Raw genomic sequence first — 21,806 nt, 5'->3', positions numbered from 1 at the left:
CGGTAATAAACTGGAGTAAGGCAACCTTACATTAATTTATACGGGGCCGGAGTAACTCATCACACTTGCAATCGTGGAAGGAAATACAAGGCAAGTTTCTTTCTTCCTTAGCTCTGGAGGTTGAACTGTATACAGAAATCCATAAAGGAAAAGACAGATCAAAATAATTTATATACTCTCATATTACTGCCAAAGTCGAAATAATTTTAAATACAAGATACTATAATGCTCGACAGTGAATTCGGTATCATGGTATATCTGATCAAATGAAAATTTCTACCTTTCAACCGCAAACATCTCCTTTAAAAACAACTAACATAAATCTTGGATTAAGGGTGAATTCTTAAGCTGAAGTTATAATCAAAGAATAAACAACAATTTGTTTTCTGTTCTGGTATATGTTTGGCTCCATTTAACACCTCTCGAAGGGAAAACCTTACTTCTATTGTGGCTCAATAGAATTTCAAACATCTATAAAAAGATTAAATCAGGGTTATTTTTTGACTAATTTCCACAGCTTCGGGGATTTTCTGAAGTCAACAACCTAGGAAGGGAGTCAGAAAGCCACACATCAGTGCTTGCTTCAGGCCAAAATCAGGCTCATGTTTTAAAATATGTTGAGAATGCCAACTTTACCCTCAAATACCGACTAAACCAAGAAATTACAATGACAGAGTTTGACTGAGTTTTTAGAATAGTGTCTTTGCTGTTATAGAATGTAACCACATGACACTAAGGTGGTCTTATTAAAAGAAAAAGAGAGACATTTCTAAATGTTTTGCCTACATGGTGACAAAGGTTGGTATCACTTCTAAACCTTCAGGTTTTTGCCATTCATAGAGTTGCTTTTCTCCCCAACAGACAGTTAAATAAAAACAACTCTCACTTCAACACATCATAAATTAAACGTTTTTATTACCAAATAATACCAACAGAGTGCAGTATAGTGAAGCTCTAATTATTTCTCCCATTTCTTGACTCTCCTTTTTGTTTAAGAAAAATACTCTGAGAAATAAAATGTATGGGGCTTTTTATCACAAATATTTGCTCAGAGAAATCAACGGCAAGAAGAAAAAGCAAATTTACGCTACAGCTAACTAATGAGCATTTAGAAATCCCATGCTACCTAGTCTGTTAGGTAATAAAAAGAAGAAAAATTACTGTCACGTTCCTCTCTTAGAAATGTACAATATTATTGAAACTGGCAGGATACATCATTGTTTTTACATGTTTGCTTTTGACCTGTCCGTATTTTGGGGGGATTTTTGCATCCTAATAGCTTAGGACAGAAGGAACTATGGTATTACTGGTGAGCTCAGTGCATTTGTTCCAAGCTTAAAATCCTTTCACGGAGGCTGGTGGGTTGTTTACATATCAGGCATGGACCTCAAATGCCAATGTGTCACTTGCTTCCATGCTTGGAAGCAGCCAGCTTGGTCTGCCACCTCCCAACCTCAGGAAAGCCTTCCTGCTGCCAGCAGCCCTCAACTGCCGGGCCTTTCACAGCAGCATGGAATTCACCCTAACAAAGGCTCCCGTGGGCTGTTTGGTTGGTAGACAATGAAGGATGAGTTGATATGCTTCCTACCCCGGAGGAGGTCTTGCCCAGATGGAAAGGGAAGAAGATACCTTGCAAAGGAGGGGAAAAGACAAAGAGCGATTCTGGAAAGGCAGGTTTAATGAACTGTTAGAATCGGATTAGAGACTAATGTCCCTTTTAGTGCTTTGTACCAATTTACAGCTGATAGACTTCAGCCGTTTTCCTCGCTGGCTGTGATCAACCCATTCATTTAAAAAAAAAAAAAAAAAAATGCAAGCTAACCAGAGTCTTTGAAGTTAAAAACGGATAAATCATAAAAAGCTGACTGGGTTCACATGCTATTTAGTATATTTAAGTATCACTGTTTTCATTATAATTTTTGTTGTTGTTGTATTGGAATAATTCTAGATGTGTTAAAGACAGGGTTATACTTCAGTTTCATGTAAAAGTGAAATAATTAAACACATTTTCAAGCATTTTTTTAAGAAATGAAGTTTGCCTGGCAAATATTTCTCTTTCCCTGATTTTTCCCAGGATCAGCGCAGCACAGCCATAATAAACACCATAAATAACAATGTTCACAGCTAAGGAACCCAATCCTTAATTATTAAACTCTTGCAACTAGCACAGATTCGATCAGTACATATGCCTGAAAGTTATACTGTATATACATAAAGCGTATTAATCTCTGCATCCCTGATTCTGACCTTGTTTAGCATAAAGAGAAGGGCCGAGCATCACACCATATTCCAGACCATCCAAGAAGGTGTGTGGTTTTTACAGAACACATGGTAATTGTACAGCATTGAGGACGTAGTCCTTGGAACAAAATATCGATAGATTTATCTCTCTAAGCTAAAAATCAGATACATACAATCTCAACTGACTTCAGACTTTAAATATGTAATAAACTCTGATAATTTGAAATTGCTGTCAAACATATCTTGCCGTGATCTTGATCAAAACGCATTTGCTGGGGAATCCAATAGCTCAATTGATTCCCAAGAGGTAAATAAGATTAGTCATCAATTTTAGTAACATGGTACTCTTTATGTTGTAACAAATATTTTGATATTATACAACCCTATATAATTTATGTATATGTGTTTATATTCATGCACACGTATCTATACACCTATGTTACACCTATGTTTCATATGAGTAAATTGTATCAATTACAGCCAAATTTATCATCAGATTTATTAGCTGGCTGTTGACCAATTACATGTGCACTGGATGAGAATGGTACTCTGGATATTCCTATTTCCCAACACAGCAGTACAGCTGGCAGTAGCTCTCCCAGTCAAAAGCAGTATAAACACAACTGTCAAGAGACCTTCAAGATGGCGGAAGAGTAAGACGTGGAGATCACCTTCCTCCCCACAAATACATCAGAAATACATCTACATGTAAACACAACTGTCATCAAATCCTAGCATCTCACAATATTCTGAATGGAACCTGCAGGAAGGAAAAGGACTGATGCTCAATGACCCTCTCTCATAAAAACATAGAACAGGGGTGACTTTCCAGGGCAACTACTACAATCCGCCCTCCTACTCCCAGAATGCGGGTCTCTTTCCTCTCCCTCCTCCAGACTGTGCGTCATCCACTTTGCACAGCTGGGGTAATCAAGAGCCAGCTAGTCGACATTCAACAGACCAAATTTTTCAACAAGGCTTCCCTTCATAAGCCAAAAATATCTACTGGGATTTGTTCTGATTTCTCAAGATACAGGACATATTCACTTAAACATGTTTCCATCTTGAATCTCCATGTTTGGCTACAGGTAATGAAAAATATGCATTGTCCTCACCCCTACCCGTGTTATGTTCAACAGTGATCAAAGGGACACATGAGAAGCAATTCAGGATTCACTGCATCAAGTTGATTAAGGCATGTTCAGAAAAGATTCTTCACGTGTTATAATGCAGGCATACCAACTGGTTAAAAGTATCATCCTCTGAGTACTTTTTCCTACAGAAAAAGCAGAAGAATCAGATTATAAGGAATTTCACCTTTTGCTTAAAAACCACTTCATAGAGAAGTCAATCTCTCCCCTTTCTTGACTCACTTCTACCATAACAACAATAAAAACCAACAAAAATGACAATTGTTTTCCAAGCCTGTATGCCAGTTCAAGCAATAGGTCCTTTCTTCAGAGAAAACGTAAGTGTTTTATACTACCCCCAAATTTATGCGGAAATGCAAAAGAATGAGTGAATCCCTGCTCTTCCGAAGGATAGACACACCTAAGAGATTCCAGTTATGCCCAGCCAACAGTTTCCATTATCTATTGTTACGCAACAATAGGTAGCATAACACAACTACCATTTTATTATTATCTTGCTAACAAACATAATAACAACACCTGCTATTTGCATATTTACTATGGACTAGACCCTGTGCTAAGAGACATGTACTCATTTAGTCCTTACAGCAACCCAAGAGGTCAAGGCTTTATTATCCGAAGATGAGGCAGCTGAGACACAAGGAGGTTAAACTGTCCAAGGTCACACAATTAGTAAGTGGTGCAGCTCGATTCCGAACCAAAGGAGCCTGAGCCCAAGCTAAGCTCCCAACCACTACACCCCTCTCTCTCCCTTCCTCTCCCTCTCCTTCTCTCTCCATCTTCCTCTGTGTGCTCCCTAAATCAACGTGGAAAAAAACATGAGCACCTTATTGAAGGCCCCAGCAGAGGAGCTCTGGAATCTCAGTCGATGGTTCCTCTCAGGGCTGAACTGATTTAGTCACTGAAAGGAATGCGCAACTTCTGGTCACCGGTGAGTATTAACAGTTTGGGGAATAACAATAAGATCAAATAAGCCCCTGGTTTCAAAGCTATTTTTTTTTTCTTTAAATCAATCTTTCAACATATTTCCTTAGCTTGATAAGATTATACATTCCTATCTTAGAAACATCTCGTAATTAATTTAGCAAGTCAGTCCCATCCTGAGTTCAACATCCAGAAAAATCTATGGTAATCTCATCTGCTACCCAGTGTTTTGAAAATATTCATATCCTTGATGGCTCATTCAATATTTTCACAATAGTTTCAAGTACTTGGATGATACAGGAACTTCATCTTCGACCTTTTGTACTCAAAAGAGATACATTCGGGCCTCACATTCAATTTATAATTGCTTAGATTAAGTATAAAATTATATTTTTCTGAACTCACATACCCTCACACTGGTAAGTCAGTTTTGTAGAGGGCATGTGCATAATTAAAGTACCTCCGATGGTACAAAATAAATATCAGTTCAAATGTAGACTTTGCCATTCTGGCCCAGGCTTTCATCTTCCCTTGCTTTGAAGCACGGGAGAGTGGATATCACATTGATGATCATATTTTACTGGGAGAAGTAGGATCCAAACTACAGACCTACTGGGACTTGCAATGTAAATCCCCTTCAGTGGTTTCAATGATCAATATATACATTATTCTGAAATATCTGTCATCAGTCTCAAAAACAAAACCCTTCCATAATCACCTCACATCGAAACATGGAATTGTGTCTTTCATAAGAATTGGTAAAACTGCACATGCAATGCAGCAACTTATATTTTCCTGATAGCAAGAATCATTGTTTTCTATGTTGGTAAAGCGCTAAATTACCACAACAATGGATCGTTTACACTAATATTTTTAGAAATGTCAACTGAGCTTCTAAAGAAGTCTTCCAATCCAGCATTAATACAGATTGTAATTAAAATTATTTTGTCATTCATATTCTGAAGAGCTGCACACACTTGGGGGTCATGAGCTGGCCAAACTTCTCCTTAAACACGTAGTGACGGGTCTCTGCTATGGCAGTCATCTCATTCTGTCCGCGCCACATTCATGAACCACGAGGCACTACGGGAGGTAACGGGCAGAGCCAGGACTGGAAAACAGAAACCAGGTCAAAAGCCAGGAAAATATCATGGCAAGAGACGTGCCAACTGACCACCCACCAAACCCTAGAGAGGGAGCACAAAACTTCAGCTCCGCTGGGCAGATATTAACATCCCAGGGAGAGATCAAATGTGTAGGAACAGGTATCAGGATGGGCTAACAAGTGGTCTTGATGTCAGGTAAAGATAAGGGAATTATTCAGTGATGAAAAAGAAGGAAGTCTTGCCATCTGCAACAACATGGATGGACCCTGAGGGCATTATGCTAAGTGAAATAAGTCAGACAAAGAAAGACAAATACCACATCTCGCTTATATGTAAGATCTTAAATGCATACACACACACACACACACACACACACACACACACAAAATACCAAAAAAAAAAAAAAAAAGAGAGACAGCTCAGAGATACAGAGAATAGATTGGTGATTGCCAGAGGGGTGTGTGTGTGTAGTGAGTGAAGGTGGTCAAATGGTACAGATTTCCATTTATGAAATAAATAAGTCATGGGGATGTAATGTACAGCATGGTGACTCTATTAACAGTATATGTCAATTATAGCTCCCACCTACCCCCCAAAAAAGAGGATGAGAAAGAAAAGAGAGAAGTGAGTTCAGTCCTGGAAAAAGGAAGCCAGAAACAAGATTCTCTGAAGGGAGCAGGGCTAGCAGAAACGAATTCTGAGTGCCTAGCCCCAGGAGAAGCCAGAACTGGGTAACAGATGCAGACGAGAATCAGAGAGCTAGCCATGTGCCCAAGCCCAGGCACACACATGGGCACAAAAACCAGGCACCATGAGGCTGGGCAGAAAGGCCGATGCAGTACACAGGACCCACACATGGACAATTACACTTGCAATACAACCACAATATGACCACGGGGTCTCAAAATTTTAAAAGTAATTATATAACAATTATAATAACAATATATATATAAAACCACATACGAACAATGATAATAACTACCATTTACTAAACACTTACGTACCAAGTGTTGTTTCACGGGCTTTACATTTGTTATATCATTCATTCATTCAAAAAATACTTACTGAGTACCAGGCACTGTCTCGCTATTTAGGAAACGTCAGTGAACAAAACAGGGAAACTTTTATAGAGCTTCATTCTTTTCTTTTTTACTATGTCCATTTTAGACAAGAAAGTTCAGGTTCAGAGAGATTAAGTAATCTGCCCAAGGTTATGAAAATGATCGGCAGTCTAATTCTGGGGTTAATACCTATTTTCCATTGCTACCTGGGATAGAGATTCTCAACTGCTGGGTACTCTGACATTGGCTGCAAAGTTGGATGAGCCCAGAACTGTCCAAGCCACTCTGGCTAGTGTGCTTCAAGCTCCTGTTATAGCAAAAGGCTGGGAACCAGGGCTGAAGTGGGAGCAGCAAGGCAAGGGCAGGCTGATCACAGACACACTGAAGGGAGATGGTGTTAAGGTCATTCTGAAGTCTTTACTCTGTCCTATAGTGGGTACCTCTAACTATTTATCCAATGTGCCTCTAACCAGTTACCCAACCCTGTTTTCCATCATTCTGCCCAGGGTACATCTCAACCATGTCAAAAATGCTCTCTCCTCCAGGCCTCTGTATATTAGATTCCACCCTTGTATTCATCACTACCTGACAAATTCTTTATCTGTTATTACACTAGAATGTAAGTTCCAGGAGGGCCATGACATTGTCTTTTTGTTCATAAGTCCCTATCCCCAAACTTATAACTGTGTCTAACACATAGAATGTGCTCAGTAGATGTTTGTTGGGCTGATGAAAAGAATAAACGTAAATAAATCTAAAATCAGTTCATTCCCTGGGTTCACCTGACCCAGGTGATAACTGATTGTTGAGAAACAGATGGGCAGAAGAGCATAAGCAAAATCGCAGGGCAATGAAATTCTCCATATTTGTGAACAATAATAAAGGATTTCATGTGGCTGGAACACAGGATTTATTGGAGGAGAAACTGGAGATGAGACCATGTAAGTAACTTGGTGTTAGGTGGCAAAAGGTCTTATATGTTATGGTAATTCATTTATTCATTCAAAAATGTTTCTTTAATGCCTGCAATGGGCTAGTTGCTAGGGGCCCAAGTGAATAAGAGAGAAAGACTCCCTGCCCCAAGAAAACTTGAGGTAAATGGGAAAGAAATGTGTTTGGGTATCACACAGCAGGTGATGGGGCATCATGAAGGAAAAGCATAATGTGTTTAAGCTTTGTGTTTAGAAAGCTAGCACTGGACTTGCTTTGGAAGATGGCTTATAAACAGATAGAATTTGATGCAGAAGGAAGAGCCACCAGTTCACAGGCTACTGCGACAACTCAGGGGAGAGCTGGTGAGAGCTTGACCCAAAACAGTGGCAGTGGGACTAAAGAGGAGGAAAATTATTTGAGAGAGAGTACACAGGAAGAATGAACAGCTTTTGATGACCGACAAGAAGGAGGAAGTGTGGGGTAAGAGCTGAGAGGAGTGTCAAGGATGGCACTGATTTTCTACATTGTACATGAAGCTTGAGGCAGGAAGCCCAGCAGGAAAAGCCAAACGTGTCATATATTCCTCCAGTATCCCGTAAAGGATCTATTGCACTCTGGGATACATGAATATTTCGGTATATTGTTTAATTTCAATACATTTTTGCTTACTCAGGATCTGTTATGCATCGAAGAAAATTTCTCTCAAGCTGAGTACGTTCGAATATTATAACAGATACTAATAGAGTCAAATTTATTCAAACTTGGAAACACAGGTTTGGTTGAAATAAGGAAAAAAACTATATAAAGAAGTCATCTTATTAGCTGCATTTTCAAGACAAGAATTAACTCTGTCTTCACTATCATTTTTCCCGGGATTTATCATTTTACAGACTTTCACGGTTATCAAAACTTGAAACAAAATAAATATTTGCCAAAGTACGAGTTTAAGAGTACTGTACATTAACATATTCACCCCTGTTTCGCTTTATGAAAAGTCATTTGGAGAGTAATGAAAAAAATATGCAGAACACTGAATGGAATATGTAATGAAATAACATCACCGGTCCTCTGTGCCTGGAGACAATGAAGATTACTATCAAAAATTAAGTCATTTATTTTCTGTAGGAAACAAAGGAAATTACTATTGACCTATATTTCCACCTTTCCTGACCTACAATGATGTCAAGTGGCTCCTTATCAAACCCAAAATGGATTATCTTATTCAAACACAAGCTGTTGAATATCTGTCTCCTGTACAGCCTGAAGAAATAGCACTGAAGAGTTGGGAATACGCAAAAAAATTTTGAGGAGAAATAAAAATCCAAGTTAACTTTTTTTTTAGTTAGAACTATTCTAATGAAAACAAAAAGAAAAGATCAACCTCATGGGTCTCCTCAGTGGCCAGAAAAATATATAAACTGGTAAACTAGGTCTTATATTCAATGCCTTCTTATTTTATACATATTATTTAGTTAAGATTTTGTAACAAATATAAAATATCACATTCCTTGAAAACCCTAGGCATGATACTGGTTTTTAATGTATGTTTTGAAAAAGTAAAGCTAGAACAAATGACCTTTACAGTTTATTTCATCTAAGAAGGATTGTCAAAGCATGTAAAAGTGCTAGGTAGTGTTTGTCTTATTATTAAAAGGTGCAACAAAAGTGCTTTAAAAAGACTATATCAAAAATACAAAGGTGCAATCGTTTGCACTGCCAGGAAAATCATGTAAGACACATCACTGGAATGGCCTTTCCCCTCTCCTTCTTCCTCAGCACTCTGGGTCCTGGGACTGCAGTGGAGAAAGACATTAGTAGTTGGCTGCCAAATGGCCAAATGCATTGGCTCAACCCAAAATGTAATCTGTCAGCTTCCAAGTATACCCACCTCTAGCTGTGATCTCTCCAGAGTCCCCAAATGATGTCTTTAGTTGTAATACTTAAATTTTATGTATAATCCAAATCCTGTACTAATTTGACATTTTTATTGGCAATGCTATTACACATCTACTTTCATTTTATCCAATACCATCTCCAAGAATTCTGACTACTTTATCTTTTACCTTTTTAAAAGCATTCTACCTTCCAAGTCTATGCTTTTTTTCTGTACACTTTCTTGACTATATAGAAGTGTAAGTTAGAATAGAATATTGCCCAGAACACGGGCCCAATGAACAAATTTTCTGGGTTATGACCTTCTCATGGTTTCAGTTTTCTTATCTGTAAAATGCAGATAACATTCTATTTCACAGAATTATTCTACGGATTCGATGAGATCATGCACATAAGATACTTTAGCACAAAGTATTTTCTATTAATTGTTAAAATTAAGTAATTTTAATTAATAGTAGTAATGGTTATACTATTTCACCCATTCTACTAAACTTACTTTTAAGAATGGATGTCCTTTTTTTTTTGTTTTAATTTTTTTTTTTTTTTTTTTTACAAACTAGAGATATAAACCTTTATTTCACAACTTTGTCATAATTCATTTTCTAATGAGACATGTACTGGGGACATAGTTTAAAATACTGGGAAAGCTAGATGCTCAGTGTCTTCCAGGCAGGAGCAAAGATGTGGTCACTCCAGGGCCGATGCATTCCTAGGGCTTCAGGCAGCATGGACCAGTCGTACCAGTATTGTCCAACCCCAGTTTTACTTAGAGCCACCTCCTTTTTTGGGGCCGTATAATTTTTGTGACTTTCTGTCTGAATTAAAAAAAAAAAATCCAACAAGGACTCAGAGGCAAAGAATATACAAATCAATTTTCACTGCAAAGTAAAGGAGCTGTTACAGTGGAGGATTACTGGACTGAATGTCAATATTATGACATAGTATGAGTGTGTTTCATGTTTGGTAATTGCAATCATTGTTGCTTTTGTTGTGGTCATCCATGTACAATGCTTGGTGTCAGTCTATTTATCTCTTGTAAAAATAAAATATAGTGTGTGTGTGTGAAAAAAAAAAAAAAAAAAAGAACGGATGTCCTAATCTGATTTTTGACTCTTTGCAGAACCCTCTTGGTTTTATGTGTGAGATTTCTCTATATGAACTATTATATAACTAGAATGGAAATGGTAGATTTGATAAAAATACTAATGAAAGGAATTGACAGAAGACTGATCTACACAATTAACATATATTTCTCATGATGCATGGCAACAGTGAACTATTTTATCTGTTTAAAACTGTGAGGATGAACACCAATAACAAAGACCCAGCTCACCTCTGCAAGGACACCTCTAGGACAGTTAATATTCTCTGACTGCCGGGCACAACCGTTAAGTGTCTGATAGCCCTTCCTAGCAATCAAATGTTATTTGATGCAGTGCTCAAAGCCTCTTCTATGGTTCCCCTTCACATGATTACCCAGAAATACACTGTTTTAAAGAAAGATATTCACTACTACAACATATTCTCTGTAGGAGAAGATACCTACAGAGTGCCCTGTTATTTGAGCTGTGGAAAACTTGCAAAATTATTTGAGGAAACCAGAAGAACTACATAGGAGGTAAAATAAATCCAAGGGAATAAAAGTTTAAAATCTGTCTGTATTCAGGGCAATACAATGCCAGTGATATTAACACCTCCATGCCATTACCCATGCTGCTGTCACCCTGAATGCCTTTCCCCCATCTCTGCACCTCCCTCATTTTATCAACCATCCTTATGCCTTCTTAGAATTTCTATAAGGGGTGTGTGTGTGTGTGTGTAGAAAAAATTAAATCTAGGGCTATTTTTTCCCATAAACGGTACTTCTAAAATTCTAAAATGCGTCGCAATGCAATTCAGAAAGGACAATTTATTCAACAGAAATCTGAAGCACACTTAATAAAAAGGAATTAAATAACTACACGGCATTTACTCAGGCTTTGTTACTTCCTCCAGCCTCTTAATAAACCTGCCCCATAAAACCAGAAACAGTGTAATTTTCAACCTGTATAACTTACTGTATCCAGGAAGTTTCTATTACCTTTTTCTGCTACTTCATAGTCAATATGTCTAAATTAAATGCTGCTCATAGAGAGAGGAAATAGGTTCTGTTAAGGAAGTCCATTGTCGTAACTCCGGTATTCTTTTAGACGAGGGCTTTTCAACATCTGTACTACAACATTTAGACCAGATAGTTGTTTGTTCTGGGGGCTTGTCCTGTACATTGTAAGATATTCTGCAGCATCCCTGCCTTCTACCACTAGATCCCAGGAACAGTCCTTCACCCCCATAGTTGTGGCAATCCAAAATGCCACCAGGGGCTTCCCTGGTGATCCAGCGGTAAGACTCCGGGGCTTCCAATGCAGGGAAACGCGGGTTTGATCCCTGGTTAGGGAAGTAAGATCCTACATGCTGCACGGTGCAGCAAAGAAAAAAAAACCATGAGAAATGGCCAAATGTCAAGGGAGAGGGGGAGAGGAAGGAGAGGCAAAGGAGGGTGCCCCACCTAAGAAGCACTATTTTATAATTATTGATATTATGAACTCATTAGAAAAGAATCTTAATTTTCTGTTGAATTATATTGCCCAAGCGTATAGATACAACCTGAATATTAAAAGAAAATAATATCTGATTATAAAGAATATTTATAGTTTACCTTAAAATACACCTAACTGGGAAATGAGAAACATTTTACAAGATGGTTTTACTATTTTGTTCGAATTTCTTCTCCTCTTTCTGCATATCCAAATTTTCCCACTAAACAAGGGCAAAAATTCCAGAAAGGAGCTGCAAGAATTTGCTCATTAGTTCAATCTACGGCAACTGAAAGAAACCTATAGGGATTTCAATATTAATATAACAACTCAAGGGAGATCTCTCACCTCATTCCTAGACATGGCCAGTGAGTATCTACCAAATTAGCCTAGAAAACCCCCAAAGTAAGAAATTGGAATCACCTAAATGAATATGCTGACTTAACTTTCAATAAGAAACTAGAAGATAAAGTTTTCATTCTTGGCGTTGTATCTAATTTGCTGGATGACGGATACGTGGCTTTTCTCATGGAAACCAGGACTGACCCCTCTATCAAGAACGAAGTATTTCACAATTATGAACTGAAATATAAACCTGTCTATATTTTTTCAATTGTGTTAGTAATGTTACCTTTTAAGTAACATAGAATTCAACACACCCTTGTAGAACTACAGGAGTTAGTTCCATCTAGTTGTACTGGACCAAACAAACAAATTTGAATCATAACCCAGGTTATGTAAATTAAACTGCCACAATATCCCTGCTGAAGAAGAAGAGGAAGGGTGCCTTCTCATGAAAAAATGAAAATCTGTGAGGGCTAGTAGGTTCTTAGAGCATCTCACTGCTGATTCAGAGTCATAGGAATAAAAGAAGGACTTCTTTTTAGAAGGTGGGAGAACATGCTGGAAAGGCAAACCACAAATTCACTTCCATTAGGATACACACAGTCTACACCTATGGTGCCTGGGTAGCCACTAGCTATATGCAGCTATGGAGCAGCTGAAATGTGACTAGTCCAAATTTAGAGGTGCTTTATATATAAGATACACACTAGATGTGGAAAACTTCATATGAAAAAGAGAATGCAGAACATCTCATTAACTGTTAATTGATTACAGGTTGAAATGATATTTTGGTTACATTGGGATAAATAAAATATATTATTAAAGTTATTTTTTTAATTTTTAATGTGTCTACTAGAAAATTCAGAACTACACATATGGATTTCATTCCACGCCTACTGGACAAAGTCGTTCTATGCCATCACTTCAATAGACCTCAACCTCTACTGGGATCATGATCTTCCCTCCAGCTTCTACCCAATCCTTTTGGGAACTGGGGTAGGGTCAGGGTGGGTAGAGAAGTGAGAAGTTTTGAATGTCACAGAATTGGAAGAGTGTCACTGGCCTTTAATGCCCGGGGATGCTAAAATTCTTCAGTGCAGGAGTCATCCCCGTAAAATGAAGAATTCACCCACCTACAGTTGTGTCTCCATTGAAAAAGGGGCAGGTGATATAATCGGTCAACCAAATGGCAGCAACTAATTGCTGGGACCCAACTTTGTATTTTCAGCTCTGACTTCTTTTACTTAAGACTATATTCCAACTGACTGATCAACATCTCCAACTGGACATTCCTTGAGTAGGTCATGATTTACAAATCCAAACCAAATACAGTATCTCTGATCTCCATACACCCCTTCCCAAAAAAAGGAAGGAAAGAAGGGAGGGAGGGAGGGAGGGAGGGAGAGAGGGAGAGAGGGAGGGAGGGAGGGAAAGAGGGAGGGAGGGAGGGAGGGAACAGGAAAATCTTACTCTGCTTAATGAACTGTCCCTCAATGAATGACTTCATAATCAACCCTGCTTCTCAGGCTAGAAACCTTACATGAACCATGCTACCAGAACCCTTAGCCATCACAGCCAGCCTTTACTCTCAGTTCCCATTAGTCTTTGTCCAATAAGTGACAGTCTTGCTACACTCTTCTTCTACTCTGTTGCCAGAGACATCTTGGGACAGAGGGGAAATATTCCCCTAACCAAGTCTAAGGCTTAACTAACTTAAACTTAGCCAGATCAGAGGGAAAACTTCCCTGATCTCTGATGGTAGATAAAATTTAAGGTCACAAGGAAGCCTTAGAAAATTTGACTTCATTTTAAGCAAAAAGGGTCAAATAAGGGAAAAATAATAAATTAAGTATATTAGTACATAAGAATTAAAAGTGACTTATAAAGCAGTTTAAGTATTATATATGGTTACATATTACATATGGTTACATATTCTATGTGTGTCTATATATAACACATGTATATGATTATGTAGTATATGTATAATATATATAATAAATTTACATAATATATAATGAGCATGTATGGTTATTTGGATTAAAAATAAAGAGATTTATTTTAGGCACAGTATTTTTCAACACAATATCAGATAAATGCTATCTTTAAAAACAAAAATATCTCTGCTAGATTTTAAAAGGACAAAAAAAAAATGGTAAAGTTTATCTTGCTCATAACTACATGGTTTTTCCTAAAGATCGAACCATGATGACCCATAACCACCTTTGGAACGCATGAAATTACTGGAACAACAGCCTCAGATACTGCAAAATGTAGGTTTTTCTTTTAACATTAACTTGAAAGCCTACTAAACTAAAAAAAGCTGGAGATACACAAATGCAAGAGAAACATCAAGGCCTACTAGTGTCCTGGTAAAAATAATGAAATTAACAGAAAATGCTATTCTAAGAAAATAACTGAACAAGCACATACTTATTAGGCATGTGCAACAGTGTCCTGCTTATAGTATTAAAAGAACCAAAAGGAATCAATCTAAATGCCAAACCACAGGTAACTGGTTGAATGGATTATGGGACATACAAACCAGTGAATAATATTTATTCATTAAATTTATGATATGCAGCTTTCTGTCTTAAAGTAGATGAATGATCATAATTAAGCGAAAAAGAAATGACAGCAGAATATGTTCCTGTTCCTTTAAAAACAATGCTTATAACAGAGAGATAGACAGAGAGAAAAGTGGGGTGGGGGGAAGGAAGGAAGAATGGGAGGGAGGGAGAGAGGGAGGAGAGAGAGCTAAAAGGATATACATTTCAAAACTGGACCTGACAAGACATGGATTGATTTTCTTCACATGTTTTGACAAATTTTCTCACTTTTTATGAATTTCATATATTATCTGTGTAATTAAAAGAAATAATTGGGCATTCAAATTTTGAGGTTAAAAAGAGCCAAACAGGTTAAAAGAAAAACAGATGGGAGAAATCAGTTTTTAATCTAGATTAACTTTCATAAAGTATAAAAAAGTCATATCAATTTTCTAACAAGGAAAGTGCACACACACACAGAGCTGCATGTATATTTATGTTGCAGTTAAAATTTAACTACTACAAATCTAAAAAAATATGTAGGTGAAATTGAAAGGAACTTATTGTCTAAGTTATATTTGTAATTGACTCACTGAATTCTGTTATATTGCTTCAAGTGGGCTATAAACTGATATTTGCAAATATTTTTATTATGCAAAGAGCTATGATACATTGCTATCTAATTTGCAAAATCTATAATCTTTTCTAAGTTCTATTCGATTCCACAAAAAAAAAAAAAAATGGGCACATTATACTACTATCTTGAGCTAAGAATTTAGCATCCTGAAAAAGGAAACTATGTACCAAATATTTTTGTTTTTTCCACTACATCGAGCAGTCGGTGAGTGTATTTTAAAAGATTTTAGTCTTATGGAAAAATCAATCCTTTCTGTTCTTGTCTGAAAAAGTACTGGAGCGAAAAGATTTATACTTGTCAGGTTTTTAAACAAAATATTCTATCTTATAATAACCACAAACTACTATACTCTCTGCCCTTTGTGTAGATCTCCCACTTCCCTGGACCTTTAAATGTTAAGGCCACATTCTCTGATTACATAACAATGTTGGAATTGTTATTTGAGAAAATTCCTAGAGAGTTATGAGGAAAAGAAATAAAAGAACTAGGTTCTAAACAACGCAGTTTTGGAAGAACTAAAAATAACCTCAGGGACTTTCAGTTTCCGGTCCACCATGTAAGAAGCTTAAAGTCATCAACCCATCATGACAACAAGTAAAAAGCTGAATAAATAGACACCACAACTTTTGTTAGACCCATCAGAGAAGTAAGGTCATAAAGCAAACTGCTGTTCCAAAAACTGGAAAGACAAGAGGATGCAGAGAACCCCAACTTGCCAGAGCAAAAGCCCCTGAACCAAAACCTCTTTGGGAAGCAGTGCTCGGGTAGAGAAACCTGAACCGTAATTGAAGAATTAGTGGAGGCTCAGGACAGACAAACCTGAGAATTAAAAACTCCATTTATAGGGTGTCCACTTCTTGAGTTTTATTCTCTGGGAGTTGTACCATGTCCTTACAGTGAATATTGGAGAAAAATCCTCTAATACTTCCATCAGGGGGAGGATTTCCATTTGAAAAACATGTTGAGCACTAAATTCTTCTTAACAAGAACTTCCCTTAGGAGAAACTCTTACCAAAGCCTAACCTGCTGGGTCTTATAAGCACCTAACCTACCTGCAGGGAGGGGAGTACACAACTCCAGCCCCCTCTAGCCATCCTGTCCCATGTAAGGGGATGGGGAAGACTCAGAAGCACTGGTGAATTACACAGCTGAGAGGCACAGGCTCTCCAAAAGACTAAGACCTGACCATAGGACTATACCTTACCACTAAATTACTAACAGCCTATTAACTCTAGTTCATTTTATCCAGTATCTCATGTCTACCTTTCAACAAAAAATTACAAGGCATACTAACAGGCAAAAAACACAGTTTGAAGACACTGAACAAACATCAGAACCAGAGTCAGATGTGGCAGGAATGTTGAAATAACCAGACCAGGAATTTTAAAAACTACAATTAATATGCTAAGAACTTTAATTTTAAAAGTAGACACATGGAAGAACAGATGAGTAATGTAAGTAGAGAAATGGAAATGCTGAGAAAGACTCAAAAAGAAATATAAGTGATCAAAAACATTGTAACAGAAAAGAGGAATGCCTTTTATGGGCAGACAAAGGAGAGAGGAATCAGAAATATTTTTGTTATTATAAGGTACTTTGCATTATCCATGACACAGGACAGTGTTATTTAAAAGTGGACATGGATTAGTCATCAACGTATATTGCAAACTCTAGGGCAACTACTAAAAAAAGTTAAAAAAGAGATATAACCAATATACTAAGAAAGGAGAGAAAACAGAATTATATAAAATGTTCAGTTAAAACCACAAAAGGTAGAAAAAGCGTGAAAGACAAAAACAAAAACAAAGAACAATGGCAATAAATAGAAAATAATAACAAATATGGTGGATATTAATCCAACTGAAATAATTACTTTACACATTAATAATATAAATACATCAATTAAGACAGAGTTTGTCATAGTGGATCAAAAAAAATAAGACCCAACTATATGTTGTCTATAGGAAACCCAGTTTAAATATAGACATATAGGTTAGAAGTAAAGGGATAGAGGAAGTTATACCGTACTAACATTAATCAGAAGAAAGCATAAGTAGCTATATTATTTCAAGCAGATCAGACTTCAAAGCAAGGAAAGTTATCAAGGATAAAGAAGGACATTATACAATGATAAAGGGGTCAATACTCCAAGAAGACATAACAACCCTTAACATGTATTTGTCTAACAAAACATCAAAATATGCAAGACAAAAACACAGATAGAACTTCAAGTAGAAAGAAATGAATCCACCATTACAGTTGGAGACTTTACATCTCTGTATCAGAAATGAACAGATCCAGCAAACAGAAAATCAGTAAGGACATAGCTGAACTCAACAGCACCATCAATAAACTGGATGTAATTCATACTGTAGCCTGCTTTATCCAACAACAGTAGATTACACATCCTTTTCAAGCTCCCATGGATCATTCACCAAAATAGACCATATCCTGGGCCATAAAATACACCTTAATTAGTTTCTAAAAAAGAAATCTTACAATGTCTACTCTCAGACCACATTGGAACTAAACTAGAAATCAGTAACAGAAAGATAGCTGGGAATTCAAAATAACACACTCCTAAACAGCAAATGAGTCAAAAAAGAAATCTCAAAAGAAATTTTAAAACATTTTGAACTAAATGACAATGAAAATAAAACTTATTAAAACTTGTCAGATGCTGCAAAAGAAGTACTTAGAGGGACATTTATAGCACTGAATGTATTATAAAAAAAGAAATATAAAATATCAATAATCGAACATTCCACCTTAGGAAACTAAAAGAAAAGCTAATTAAATCCAAAGTAAGCAGAAGAAAAGAAATAATAAAAATTAGAGCAGAAATTAATGAAATTGAAAACAGGAAATCAATAGAGAAAATCAACAAAACCAAAAGCTGGCTTTTTGAAAAGATGAGTAAAATTGGTAAGCCTCTAGCCAGGCTAACTAAGGAAAAAAGAGAGAAGACTCAAATTAATAATATCAGAAGCAAAAGAGGAGACATCAATACAGATCCCATGGACGATAAAAGAATAAAAGAATATTATGAACAATTCTATGCTCGCAGATTTGATAACCTAGATGAAATAGATCACTACCTTGAAAGATACAATCTGCCAAAACCCACACAAGAAGGTACAGACAATATGAATAGGCCTGTATCCATTACAGAAAAAAATTTTTTGCTGTTTTTTTTGTTTGTTTTGGTTTTTGTTTTTATTTAAGTATACTTGCCGTATATATTATATGTTACAGGTGATTGCACAATTTTTAAAGGTGTAGTTATAGTTATTATAGTTATTTATGTTATTATAAAACTATATAATTTATAATTAAAATTTTTAATTTAATATTTTAATTAATTTTAATAATTTATATTATTATAAAACTATAAAACATTTATAGCTATTATAAAATATTGGCTATATTCCCTGTGTTGTACAATGTTTCCTTGTAGCTTATTTTATACCTAATAGTTATCCTTCCAAAACTTAAAGTACCAGGTCCAGATAAGTACACTGGTGAATTCTACCAAGTATTTAAAGAAGAAATTATACCAATTTTCTATCCTCTTCCAGAAGACAGAATCAGAGGGAAGGCTTCCTAACTCACTGAGGCCAGTATTACCATATTACCAAAACCAGACAAAAACATTTCAAGAAAACTACAGACCAATCTCTCTAATAAACGCAGCTGTCAAAATTCTCAACAGAACATTAGCAAAATGAATGCAACAACGTATAAAAAGAATTATACACCACACACAATTAGGATTTATCCAAGGTATGTAAGGCTGATTCAAAACTAGAAAATCAGTGAAAACAATCCCTCACATCACCAAGCTAAAGTAGAAAAAAAATCACATGATCATACCAGCACATGCAAAAATAGCATTTCACAAAATCTAATACTCATTCATGATAAAAACTCTCTGTAAACTAGGATTAGAGGGGGACTTCCTCAACTTGACAAAGAACATTGTGATAGTTAATTTTATATGTCATCTTGACTTGACTAAAAAGCATGCCTAGATAGCTGGTAAAACATTATTTCTAGGTATGCCCATGAGGATGTTTCCAGAAGAGATCAGCATTTGAATCAGTAGACTGAGTAAAGAAGATCCACCCTCACCTATGTCGGCAGGCATCAACCAATCCATTGAGGGTCCAAACAGAACAAAAACACAGAGGAAGGGCAAATTCTCTCTCTCTCTCCTGCATCTGGGACATCCATCTTCTCATGCTCTGAGACATCAGAGATTCTCGTTATTCGACCTTTGGTCTCCAGGATTTAACACCATCAGCTCCCCTGGTTCTCAGGCCTTCAGACGTGGACTGAATTATATCAACAGTTTTCCTGGTTCTCCAGCTTGCAGATGGCATATTGTGGCATATCTCAGCCTCCATTATTGTCTGAGACAATTCTCATAATAAATCTTCTTAGTTATATATGTATCCTACTGGTTCTATTTCTCTGGAGAACCCTGACTTATACAAATATCTATAACTAACCTATACTTAACATCATACTTAATGATGAGACATCAGAAGCTTTGCACTAAGATTAGGAACTAGGCAAGAATGTCAACTCTCACCACTGCTTTTCAACATCATACTGGAAATCCTAGCTCATGATCTAGTAAAGATAAGAAAGGGAAATAAAAGGTATACAGACTGGAAAGAAAGAAAGCTATCGTTGCTCGTAAATTACACATAGCAATTCCAAAGAATCAACCAAATACTCCTGAAACTAATGAACAATTATTACAAGGTTGCAAGATACAAGGTTAATATACAAAAGTCAATCATCTTCCTATATACCAGCAATAAACAAGTCAATCTGAATTTTAAAACATATTATCATTTACATTAGTGCTCCCCAAAATTAAACACAGATATAAATCTAACAAAAGATGTAAAAGGTCTACATGAAGAAAACCACAAAACTCTGACGAAAGAAATCAAAGCACTAAATAAATGGAGAAATGCCCCATGTTCATAGATAGGAACACTTAATATTGTCAAGATACCAGTTTTTCCCACTTGATCTTTAGATTCAACCCAATCCCAATCAAGCTTCTAGCAAATTATTTTGTGGGTATCGACAAACTGACTCTAGATTTATATGGATAGGCAAAAGATCTAGAAGAGCTAACTCAATATGGAAGGAGAAGAACAAAGTCAGAGGATTGACAATACCCAACTTCAAGACTTACTATAAAGCTTCAGTAATCAAGAAAGTGTGGTATTGGCAAAAGAACAGACAAGTAGATCAATGGAACAGAATAGAGAGCATAAAAATAGACCCACATAAATATAGTCAACTTATCTTTGACAGAAGAGCAAGGCAAGACAACTGAGCAGAGAAAACAAAGTATTTTCAACAAACACTACTGGAAAACTGGACATCCACATGTAAAAAAAAAAAAAAAAATGACCCTAGATACAGACCTTATACCCTTCACAAAAAATTAACTCAAAATGTATCACACACCTAAATATAAAATACCCAACTATAAAACTCCTAGAAGATAGGATAGGAGAAAACCTAGATGACACTGGGTATGGAGATAACTTTATAGATATAACACCAAAGGCATGACCCATTAAAGAAATAATTCATAAGCTGGACTTCATTAAGTTTCATTCAAGGGAATGAGAAGAGAAACCACAGAATAGGAGAAAGTACTTGCAAAAAACACATCTGATATAAGACTGTTACCCAAAATATACAAAGAATTCTTAAAACTCAACAATAAGAAAATACACAACCTGCTTAAAAAATGGGTCAAAGACCTTAACAGACACCTCACCAAAGAAGATATACAGATGGCAATTAAGCATATGAAAAGATGTTCAATATCATATATCATTAGAGAAATGCAAATTGAAACAATGAGATACCACTACACACCTATTAGAATGGCCAAAATCCAAAACACTGACAACATCAAATGCTGGAAAGAATGTGTGGCAACAGAACTCTGATACATTGCTGTTTGTAATGCAAAGTGGTACAGCCACTTTAGAAGATAGTTTAGGGATTTCTTACAAAACAAAACATACTTTTACTATAGTATCCACAATCACAATCCTTGGTATTCACCTAAATGAATTAAAAATTTAGGTCCATACAAAAACCTACACACGGATGTCTATAGTAGTGTTATACTCATAACTGACAAAACTTAAAAGCAACCAAGATGTCCTTCAGTAGGTGAATAAATAAATTGTGCTACATCCAAACAATGGAATATTAAACAGCACTAAAAAGAGCTAACAGGCCATGAAAAGACATAGAAGAAACTTAAATGCATATTACTGAGTGAAAGAAAGCTATCTGAAAAGGCTATATACTGCATGATTCCAACTATATGGTATTCCAGAAAAGGTAAAA

At 36.3% G+C, this 21,806-nt stretch overlaps 1 protein-coding gene across 7 annotated transcripts in view; it reads right to left on the bottom strand.

The window, feature by feature from the left end:
• Window positions 1-21,806, bottom strand: part of KLF12 (KLF transcription factor 12) — a 462,496-nt gene that overhangs the window by 257,475 nt on the left and 183,215 nt on the right. Inside the window, exon 1 of one of the 7 annotated variants that reach the window (XM_082434880.1) lies at window positions 31-9,818. The exons of the other annotated variants lie outside the window; for them this stretch is intronic. The gene's annotated coding sequence lies outside the window, so the exon portion shown is untranslated. Of the gene's footprint in view, window positions 1-30; window positions 9,819-21,806 lie in introns of those variants that run through there. 7 annotated transcript variants of the gene reach the window in all.

This window comes from Balaenoptera physalus, assembly GCF_965194825.1.
Source record: "Balaenoptera physalus genome assembly, chromosome: 18".
Lineage (NCBI taxonomy): Eukaryota > Metazoa > Chordata > Mammalia > Artiodactyla > Balaenopteridae > Balaenoptera > Balaenoptera physalus.
The sequence above is the reverse complement of the archived record's forward strand: the minus strand, read 5'-3'. Positions and strand labels throughout refer to the sequence as shown.